Source organism: Elephantulus edwardii, unplaced genomic scaffold (genome assembly GCF_000299155.1).
Source record: "Elephantulus edwardii isolate Elephantulus edwardi_28Jun2011 unplaced genomic scaffold, EleEdw1.0 scaffold00328, whole genome shotgun sequence".
Taxonomy (NCBI): domain Eukaryota; kingdom Metazoa; phylum Chordata; class Mammalia; order Macroscelidea; family Macroscelididae; genus Elephantulus; species Elephantulus edwardii.
Genome location: NW_006400078.1, coordinates 1,918,476 through 1,929,115, shown reverse-complemented (window position 1 = coordinate 1,929,115; position 10,640 = coordinate 1,918,476). Strand labels below are relative to the sequence as shown.

Genomic DNA, 10,640 nt, shown 5'->3' with positions numbered 1-10,640 from the left:
TTTCTCCCTGCCCACCTTTCCCCCCAGTACACTCTTCTCTTTGAAAAGTAAAAGAAAAATTCTTTCATTGTTTTACAATCCCTCCCCCCAGGTCCACTCCACTATGCAGCCTTCATTCTGGACTCCCATCATGACAATAATACCTAATCACATATCCGTTTTAAACAGTTTTCTCCCTCATCTGTTTCAGTGCGGTGTACATTATTTATCCCATCTTTCTCAGTCTCTCCCAACCCCAATGTCAGTCCCATTTTACAACAGTGGCACTATGTAGTATTTGTCCCTTTGTGACTGAGATACTTCACTCAGCATAATGTCCTCCAGCCAGGGTCATCCATTTTGAATAATATTGCATGAGTTTCTTGTTTTTCAATGCAATGTAGTATTCCATTGTGTGAATATACCACAGCTTCTCTATTCGTTTGTTGATGGGCACTTAGATTATTTCCAACTCCTTGCTATTGTGAACAAAGCCACGATAAACATGGGTGTGCATCTATCTGCTTGGATGTCAGTTATGGTCTCTTTGGGGTATAGTCCCAGTAGTGCAATTGCTGGGTCAAATGATTTTCTATTTGCAACTTTTTTAAGAAAGCGCCATACAGCCTTCAACAGTGGTTGCACCATTTTACACTCCCACCAACAGTGAATAAGGGTTCCAGTTTCTCCACAACCTCGCCAGCATTTGTTGTTTGATGACCAGTAGATTTTAATGTTAAAGTATATAGACGGTTCATTAATACGGCTCAAGATTCTCCATGCTACTCATCATTAAAACTACGGCTTGACGCTGTGCTCTCCTGCCACGCCCATCCCTCGTCTGCCTCCTCTGCACGCCCTCCACTCAGCGCCCACCATGGCCACCGTTCAGCAGCTGGTAGGAAGATGGCGCCTGGTAGACAGCAAAGGCTTTGATGAGTACATGAAGGAACTGGGAGTGGGAATGGCTCTGCAGAAAATGGGTGTAATGACCAAGCCAGATTGTATCATCACTTCTGGTGGCAAAGCCCTCACCTTGAAAACCGAAAGCACCTTGAAGAAAACACAATTCTCCTGTAACCTGGGAGAAAAGTTTGAAGAAACTACAGCTGATGGCAGAAAAACTCAGAGGTCTGCAACTTTACCGATGGTGCCTTGGTTCAGTGCCAGGAGTGGGATGGGAAGGAGAGCACAATCACCAGAAAGTTGGAAGATGGGAAATTAGTGGTGGAATGTGTTATGAACAATGTCACCTGCACTCGGATCTATGAAAAAGTAGAATAAAAATTCCATCTTTGCTTTGGAAAGGAATTAGTTAGAAGAATGAACAAGCTCAGTTCAATGAGCAGATCCCCATACCACTTCTTCATTTTGTTGTTTTTTCCCCACTACTGTGTTCATTTCTTTCTGCCACAAACATTTTACATGCAGCTATTTCAAAGTGTTGGTTTAAGTAGAATCCTCTCCTTGGTTAGTAAATAAATGTGTTTGTGCTAATAAAAAAAAAACAAACCAAAACAAACTACAACTTGTTGAGTTTTGATCTATTATCAAAGAGGGAAATCCTCAGCATCTGAAAGATTATTAAACTTTATTTTCCAGCTAGCTACCTATCAAAATAATGGATGTGGAAACAGATAAGTTATCTTCCGTGAGGCAAATATTCGAGAGGCATACAAGAATGTAAAACAGTGCAACTCTTCTCATGAAACTGCTTTTATAGGGGGATAAAAATAGAAATTATTTGTATAAACAGGCAATGACATTGTATTTTGAATTAATGAATGTATTTTTTAAATTATACTTTACATTTTAATAAGGTAACTGTTAATTAGAATGATGTAAAAGATCTTTGAGATAAAAAAAAATATTTGAGATCTTCAGTCATCTTCGAATGTAAAGGATTCCTAAGACCAGACTCTGAGAAAAGCACTGTTGTGGACAAAACTTGGTTGATTGTCTGGTGTGGTTGGTTGGGGCTAGGTAACTTGGTGTAGCTGTGGCAGAAGTGTTTGACAGTGTCCAACCCTCTGAAGTCCCTGTGTGGTAGGGGCTTTGGGAAGGTGCTTGATGGCTGGTGTGCAGGTTTGGCTCCAGAAGTCTCTGTAACCTGAGTAACTTTGACTGTGGGAGAGTGTTTATTTTGCAAGTCACTTTTTTGTTTTGTATGTTCCTTTAATTTTTCCTTTTTTTCTTTCTTTTTCTCTTTTCCAACTTTAGTCAGTCCTTGTTTTTGTGTTTGTTTTTTTTTTCCTCACCTTGTGTTTTGGTCTTAGAAGACAGTTTTATTAGATGGACTTCCTTTGGTACATATGAAGTTATGGTTTCTTTTTTTTCCTTTTAAAAGTAAGTTACTCATTACATGTAATGAGCTTAAATTAATACACATTTAAATGTTTTCCAAATTTAATTTCTAATATAGTAAGTGCTAGCGTGCTTAAAGCTTTTGGGGACTCTTTTTTTTTTTTTTAAGAGTACAACGGGTTTCTGAAACCAGCAAGTGTAAGAATTAAGAATTACTGTTGTAGATAAAACTTGTGTTGATTCTCTCAATCCTTGATTGGTGGGTTATTTCTATGATCTCATAATGAGCCTTTGTCTTAAAATTCCCAGCCTCTATTGGTGTGCTGTTCTTCTAGCTTAATTTACTTTGAGATAGTTTCACATTTATAGAAGCTCTCCAAAAATAGCCCAAAGAATTCTGTATAGTCTTTGTTCAGCATCCCCTTATATCAACATCTTGCACAACCATAGAGTGTATATCTAAACTAAAACTTAACCTTGGTGTGGTACTGCTGAAGACCCTTGGAGATTTGAAGTGACATGGTGGCTGCTGCAGAGGTAATGTGACTGGAGTAGCGTTGCTGGTAACAGTAGCATTAACAAGAGTATAGGAATTCAGATGTGTGTCTGCTGCTCTGGGATCCAGGCCAGGTTACCACACTGTACTTAGTCGTCACACTCTACAGCTTCCTCTGTGATGCTTTCTCAGTCTTTATGCGCCTTGGCATGACCGTGGTAATTTTGAAGAGTTCAGGTGCCTGGTTATTTCAGAGACTCTTCTTTAGCTGTGGTAGTCTGAAATTTTCTCATGACCTTGTGAAGTTTTAAAGGCCAGCCTACTTGAGACTCACTGTGATATGTATTAAGTTGATCTTTTGGACAAAAGTTATTTTTCATAAATAAGTTTGCTTGTGTTTGTTTTAGTAATGCTGTTTTAATTAATAGAGCAACATTTTCTCAGTCTTAGCCTCTTATATGGTAAATATCAGTAGCTGTAATCCATGTCTTGGCGGAAGTGCAGCCAGCATACTCCTAAGAACTGAGGGTGTGTGACTTAGTCCCACATACTTTGGGCATGCTGTGTAGCAGGAGCCAGTCCCTGAGAAAGGCATCATGTTTGTAAAGTAGATCAGCAAGATAAAAGCATTGTCACGGAGGCCGCAGCGACGGGCGCTGGTGAGGATGGGCCAGTGTTTTGTTCTCATGCTATGCATTGGAATCAACTTGATGGCACCTGCCATCATATGACAACATAAAAAAAGCACTCTTTGAAACACTTAATAATTAAGAGTGGCAAAAGGTTTTTAGACAAAAGAATGAGAACCTCTTTATGCCAAATACAGGATTGATTGTCCCTGTTCTTGCTGGATTGGTTATTTGTTATGACCTCATAGTGAGCCTTTGTTTTGCAATTTCCAGCCCCTGTTCCTATTTCTAGGGAGCTCTAGTGGCTTAATGATAAAGAGTTGAGCTGTCAGCCCAAAGGCATGTAGTTCAGATCCACAAGTTCCTTTGTGGAGAAAGATGGGAAGTCTCTTCCCATGCGAGTTACAGCCTCTGAAAACCTGCTTGAAGGTCAGCTATGAGTCCTTTTCAGCTTGACAGCACACAACAACATCCCTGTTTCTGGGAGCTCTGGTGGTATAATCCATAGAGAGCTGCACTGTTAACCTAAAGGCTCCTCCTTTCTTCCAGTTCGAATCCACCAGCAGCTCATTGAGACACAGATGGGAAGTTTCCTCCCAGGTGATTTTACAGCCTCAGAAAACCAGCTGAGGGTCAGCTATGAGTCAGCTTCTACTCGACAGCACACAGCAGCATCCCTGTCTGTGGGAGCTCTGGCACCGGAGTCCTTGGATAGTTGCACTGCCCAAAGGCCGCGCCTCTCTGCCTGTTTGAACCTACCAGCTGCTCTTTGGGAGGAAGGTGATCAGTCTCTTCCCATGTGACTTACAGTCTCAGAACACCTGCTGGGGGTTCAGCGGTGGGTTGGTTCTGACTCAGTGGAGAGCGATCCCTCTTTAGCCCTGGCTGCAAGTCAGGGAGACACTCGCTGCCTTGGTTTGCAGTCTTAGCTAAGGAAGCTGGTTCTCAGTGACCCAGGGGACTTGGCCCAAACTTGGCTTCTCTCCACCTTCGAATATATAGCATTGGCCTTTTTTTCCTCCCCTTCTTCCTTTCTTATTCCATTAAAAAGATCATTTGGCTTACTTGGATTTCATTATGACAGTAAGGTTTGGGTGTTTTTTTTTAAGCTTTTATGTTGGCTTTTGGTCAATTCCAAATTTGAAAACTGCAACGCTTGCTTAGCCTCTATCCTTGAAGAACCTTGGTGTCTACAAGTGGGGTAGGTCACTAGGGCCAGAACACCCAATCGGTAGCCCCTACATAGCCTCTGAACCTGTTTTGTTCTTGTTTCTTCTTGTACCTGTTAATGAAACATGCCTATCATTCCACATTTCTGTCTAGTAAGAAAACCAGTTGCCCCCAAGTCGTCTTGAATTCATGTGATCCCATATGTGTTAACAGACCGGTGCTCCATAGTGCTTTTTGGAACCAGGCCATCCTTCTGAGGTGTCTCTGTGTAGGTACAAACATCTAACCTTTTGCAGGTGTTTCTGGGTAGATGCAAACCTCCAACCTTTTGGTTGAGAACCCAGCCCCTGCCAAGTCAGTTCTGACTCAGCAGCCCAGCTGCTCCCAGGGGGAGCTCTGGTAAGAAGCTGCACTGCAATCCCAAAGACACGCATTTCAAACGGGCTAGCTGGTCCACAGAGGAATGGACCGTCCCTGTTCAGTTTACTGCCTCTCAAAACGTGCTGGAGGGTCAGCTGTGGGTTTGTTCCGACACAGCGGCACACAACTACAGAACTGTGCATAAGTTCTTGCAGGCGATAAATCCTCATGAAAGCAGAGTGCCGTATCCCTCTCACAAGAAGCGGTTATTACTAAGTGTGCTCTACGGTCCCACGGACAGCCAGGAGAACAAACAGATATGTCTGGGAGAGGGTGGAGCTGGAGTGCTCTTTGGAGGTAAGAATGAGGCAGCTTTGCCTCACATACTTTGGGCATGTTGCTCGGAGGTGCTATTACATGAAGAGGGACATGATGCTGGGCAGGGTGGAGGGTCTACAAAGGAGACGAAGACCCTCAACCAGGTGGATTGACACAGTGAGTGCTGCAGTGACCTCTTGCATGACAGAGCAGAAAGTGTGAGGATGGCATAGGATAGGACAGGGTTCAGATCTTTTGTTCATAAGTAACTAGGAGTGTACTTGACTAAATGGCACCTAACAACAGCAAGAGCTACTGACATTTTGGTTGACAGCCAGGTGCTTTAACCACGGTGCCACTCAGACTCCTTGTAAGAGTTGTTTAAGAGCAGACTTGAAGTGTATAAATTTTGTCTTTCCCTGATAAGTCTTTAGGAGGCAAGAAAAATGGTGGTACATGTATTATTTCTAAAGTGCACTATAGTTCTCTTGGCCTGTACCTGTCCTATAAGTCTATAGCTCCTCTACTAAAATTTTCTCTTAGTACCACAAATGCTACTAAGTAGCCAAGAAATCAAAAAACGTATTGCGATGGGAAAGTCTGCGGTTAGGGACCTCTCCAAAATAACTCAAGAGCAACAGTGTCTCTCTGGAGACTAAGGTCTGCCTGATACAGGCCATGGTTTTTGCAGTCACTTGTTATGCGTCAGAGTTGGACAATGACTAGGGAGGATAGAAGGAGAATTGACACTTTTGAGCTGTGGTGCTGGGGAAGAGTATTGAATGTACCATGGACTGCCAAGAAAACAAACAGATTCATCGTAGAGAGGATTAAACCAGGCTGCTCCTTGGAGGCAAGGATTCTGGGGCTTCGTCTGACATACTTTGGACATGTTGTAAGGAGAGACAGGTCTTTAGAGAGGGACATCATGCTGGGTAGAGTAGGAGGACAGAGCAGGAGGGGAAGACCCTCTATGAGGTGGATTGATTCAGTGACTGGGGTACTCGGGATGGGCGTGTCAGAGGAAATGAGATTAGCACAGGATAGAGCACGGTTTAGGGCTGTTGTACATAGGGTGGCTATGAGTCGCAAACGAGTCGACGGCACGTAACAACAACAACCACAAATGGAAGACTGTAGCTTCCTTGTAATAGTCATTTGACGTGGCTGTAAGTGCTTGTCATTTGCTCAGAATCATGTCTCATCAGATCCATTTAAACAAAAACAAACCCCTCATTTAATGTAGTTTCATTTCTTGTCCCTCAGCAAGTATCATAATCTTCTGCTGGTTTTTACAATACCTGTTTCCCCCCCGCCCCCCAAAAATAAGCCTGTGACACTTATTTCAGTGCCATAATTGAGCTTATGGTATTGTATAACCTTTTTAGTTACTGGTCTGTATAGACAGTACTCCCCCTGCCTCTATACAGTTCGTGACAGTGATTCTGTTGAGTTGTCCCTGCCCTCCTGTCCTGTGTTGTTTCTTAGGTCTTAGTTGTCTCATGCTGTTTGTTTATTTATTTAGTTTTGTGTATGTACCGTCAAATTGGATTTGACTGGTACAGGAGGAGATTGCTCCTTCTTCTCCAGCAGAGCATCTGGTGGAGTCAAACTGTGTACCTCTGGGATTGCAGTGCAGCTTCTTGCCATTAGGCCACCAGAGCTCCCTTTGTCTCATGCTGTTGTAACACAGATGCCACAGGAAGATGAATTTGACTTTAACAAACAGAGATGCCGCATTCAGAGCACTGACTCTGGGGAAGGCTTTCTCTTACTGTTGGCCCCAGAGGGAGGGTCCTGTCTCCTTTCAGTGCCTGTGGGCCTGGGAGTCCTTGTAGGTAAGTGTTCTGGCATCAGTCTTCCTCTGTGTCTAGGGGACTATCAGGGCAGGGACTCTGGGTTCAAAGCTTTCATTGCTGGCTTGCTTTCTTGGCAGTAGTCAGGACCCCCTCTCTGCTTGTTCCCCTCTCCTTTTATTTCTTGCAGATAAAAGATGGTAATGCAGACCATGCCCTACATGAATTTCTCTTATGTCAGAACAGGGCTGTGTTGTATTCCCGCCCTTAGTCTCTTACAAGTGATCACAGGAGGTGATAGGGAGGATGATTCCATCATCCTATAAACTGCCCATATATGTTTGGCTCCCAGTTCAGCCCATGCATGGCACTCCCTCATTAACCTAACACAACTCCCTAAGGTTCCCATCTGATCTTTTGAGCTTCCAGTGTTTCCCACAGCAGCTGTACCAAACCAGACTCACTACCATGGAGCCAATTCCAACTCCTGATGACCCTGGAGGGTTTCTGAGGCTGTAAGTCTTTCCAGAACAACACTGCCCATCTTTATTCTGAGGATAGCTGGTAGATTTGAACTTGGGACCTTTTGGTAGTTCTCTTTTTAGTGTTTTAAGGTTGCCACACTCTTATCCAGAGTGACTACAACAGTGGACATAAGCACAAAGGAGGTGGTGAGGATTGTGCAGGATTGGGCAAGATTTCAAGCATTTGGATAGAGACAGGGTCAGTATGAGCTGGAATCTACTTGAAGGATCCTAACAACATAACATTAACAGCAGCAACAACAACATTGTTTCCCACATGGCTGCACCATTTTAAAAGCATTCGCACAGCAGTGGGTTCTACTTTTCCCATATCTTTTTCAACATTTGTTAATTTAGAAAAGACTTGCTTTCAAAGATTTGTTTATTCTGTTAACTTGGGCAACAGCTCATTAATGATTGGCCTTGTGAGTGCATTGCATACTGTTCCAAGTTGTTTAAAACCTCAATGTTACTATCTAGGCTGAGAACTTGAAGAGTAGACAGTGCTTCCAGCCATTTTCACTAAGCTTACCCACGTTTGCCTCTGAGGCTCGGTCTCTTCAGCTATAAACGTCTAGTCAGAACCAATTCAGCTGGCCCTCCACTGGGTCTTCAGAGGCTTCATCACACGGGAGGAGGTTGTCCATCTTCCGTGGAACAGCCGCTGGATCCAAAGCACGTAGCTTTGGTTTGGCAGTGCAACTCCATCCCAACTCGGCCACCAGAGCTCCCTCTCCCTCTCTTTATCAAACATAATAATAGTAGCCAACATCTGGGCATTTACCATGTCACATAAACTTGTTTTAGGTGTTTTACATTCATTAACTCAGTCTTCACAAAAGTCATTATTTTCCCCACTTTGCAGACGAGGAAACAGGCCCAGAAATGTTGCTTCAACTGTTTGAGGTGGTCTCCAGAGCGTGTCAGTGTAAAATAGATTTGTTTGGTTGTCGAAGGCCTCTACCCCAGGCTATAAGAGAGTTCTTCTTGAATTACCTTACTTCCTAGTCAGTGTGGGGTGGAAAATGTCTCCCAGACTGGGTTTAGAGTTGTGCGTGGCCTCCTCTTCTGCTGAGCGTGGCCTTTTGTGGTCTGTTGTTATGTGCCTTCAAGTTGCTTGCAACTCATGGTGACCCTGTGTTCAACAGTTCTGACCCTGCTCTGTCCTGAGCAAATGTTATCATCTCTGACACACCTATCTCCATTACTCCAGTCACTGAATCAATCCATCTCATCGAAGATCTTCTCCTGCGCTGTCCCTCCACCCTCCCAAGTATGACATCCCTCTCCAATTACTGGTCCCTCCTTGCAACATGCCCAGGGTATGTCAGATGAAGCTTCAGAATCTTGTCTCCAAAGAGTAGCCTGGTTTCACCCAACCTGTTTGTTCTTCTATCAGTCCATGGTGTTTCAGTACTCTTCTCTAGCACCACAGCTCAAAGGCACCAATTCTCTCTTGTAGTCATTGTAGCTTTCTGACACATAGCAAGTAATTGCCATGACCACGGCCTGAATCACCTGCACCTTAGTCTCCAGACTGATATCGTTGCTCTGACTTTCCCAGTGCAATTTGTCTTTTGATTTCCTGACTTCTGATACCAAGATTGTGGAGCCAAACAGACTGAAGCTGTTAACAATTTCAATCTCTTCACTATCAGGATGTTCCCAGTCAGCCCAGTGGTGAGAATCTCTGTTTTCTTGATGTGCTTCAGTCCATGTTTAAGTCTGTAGTCCTTGACCTTGTGCAGCGAGCCCTTCAAGTCCTGCTCATTTTCAGCAAGCCAGGTTGTGTCATTGTGGTCAAGTAGCCTCTTGTAAAAGTGGTAGCAGTGTTGGGCATGCAGGTACCATAGTCCCAACGACTTGGTACCAAGCACTATATGCAATAGCTATGGGAAACTTTTAAAAACAAGCTCATTATTTAATACTATCTTCTGAATCTCCTTTTTATCTCTTTCCATCTTCTTGAATTTAAAGAATTCTTTTAGAAAAAAGCAGTACCCTGAAACCTAAAATTTATACTGCATTAGTAAATACCTTACCGTGTAGGACAGTTTGAATTCCTAGATATAACTAACTGTCCTATTATTTCTTTTTTTAATCCATGAAATACTGCAATTCAAGAAATCTTTTTTTTGTAAGATTTTGTAAACATACACAACTCTTCCCACACCACCACCACCCCAAACATTTTGTTTATAGTTCTTAATTGAAAATTTTATCCCTGTGAAACAAACTAACATTCTTTCTTTACAACCTTTTATGTGCCACTTGACTGGAGCAGCGGCACTGACCACTTCCTTTTAGTATCAACTGCCAAGCACACCAAGCCTCGAGCTGTTCGTGCCAGGCTGTCTGTCTGGGACTAGCCGGCTGAATCCTAGGAGCTGAACTCTGGCTGTTCTGCAGTGGGTGTCTTTACCCCACTGCTTGTGTAATACAATGCTGTTTCCTGCTGCCGTTTGTTTGATCTCTTTCAATTCACTCCTTTCCTGAAGTTGGCCCCTTCAGCCAGAGAGGGAGTCCAGGACACCTGCTATTGTTCCTTATTGAGATTGGCTACTGTATTGGCCTCTCTGTGGGATCGGCGTTAATTGAATTTGAGTGTATGGTTTGACTACTTTGGCAATTGCTTTTTCTTGATTCTGTTAGCTGAGGTTTTGGTGATGGTTATTATTAGCAATGATCTCAATTTTTGCGCCCAGTTTAAGATGCCAATAGGGAGTTGTACTGCTGCCCTTGAAGCTGTGTGTCTTGAAGTTTGCGGCCCAAGACTTGGAACACCGCTTGGAAGCAGGAGCTGCTGTGTTCCCCTTCTCTCTGTAGCCACCAGTAAAGACTGTTGGTGCCATTAAAAAAAATTAAAAAAAAAAAAAGCTGGATTTCTGGTGCTTCGAATCTCCTCCCATGCTGTTTACAACCTGGGAAGGCCAGAGGAAGGTCACCTAGGAGTCACTTCTGGCTCCTGGAGTTGAGCATGAAATAAAGGGGGAACTGTTGCCCTTGATTAAGTATCATTTAGCTACTTGTGTCCCCCTGGCTGAGGAAGAGGAAGACTCCGTGG

At 43.5% G+C, this 10,640-nt stretch overlaps 1 protein-coding gene and 1 pseudogene across 3 annotated transcripts in view; both read left to right on the top strand.

Moving 5' to 3' along the window:
• The window catches only part of MARK2 (MAP/microtubule affinity-regulating kinase 2), a 66,443-nt gene that overhangs the window by 11,607 nt on the left and 44,196 nt on the right, over positions 1-10,640 (top strand). The window lies entirely within an intron of this gene.
• LOC102868095 lies at positions 834-1,472 on the top strand (annotated as a pseudogene). The gene has a single exon (XR_439022.1). The product of XR_439022.1 is annotated as a fatty acid binding protein 5 (psoriasis-associated) pseudogene (transcript).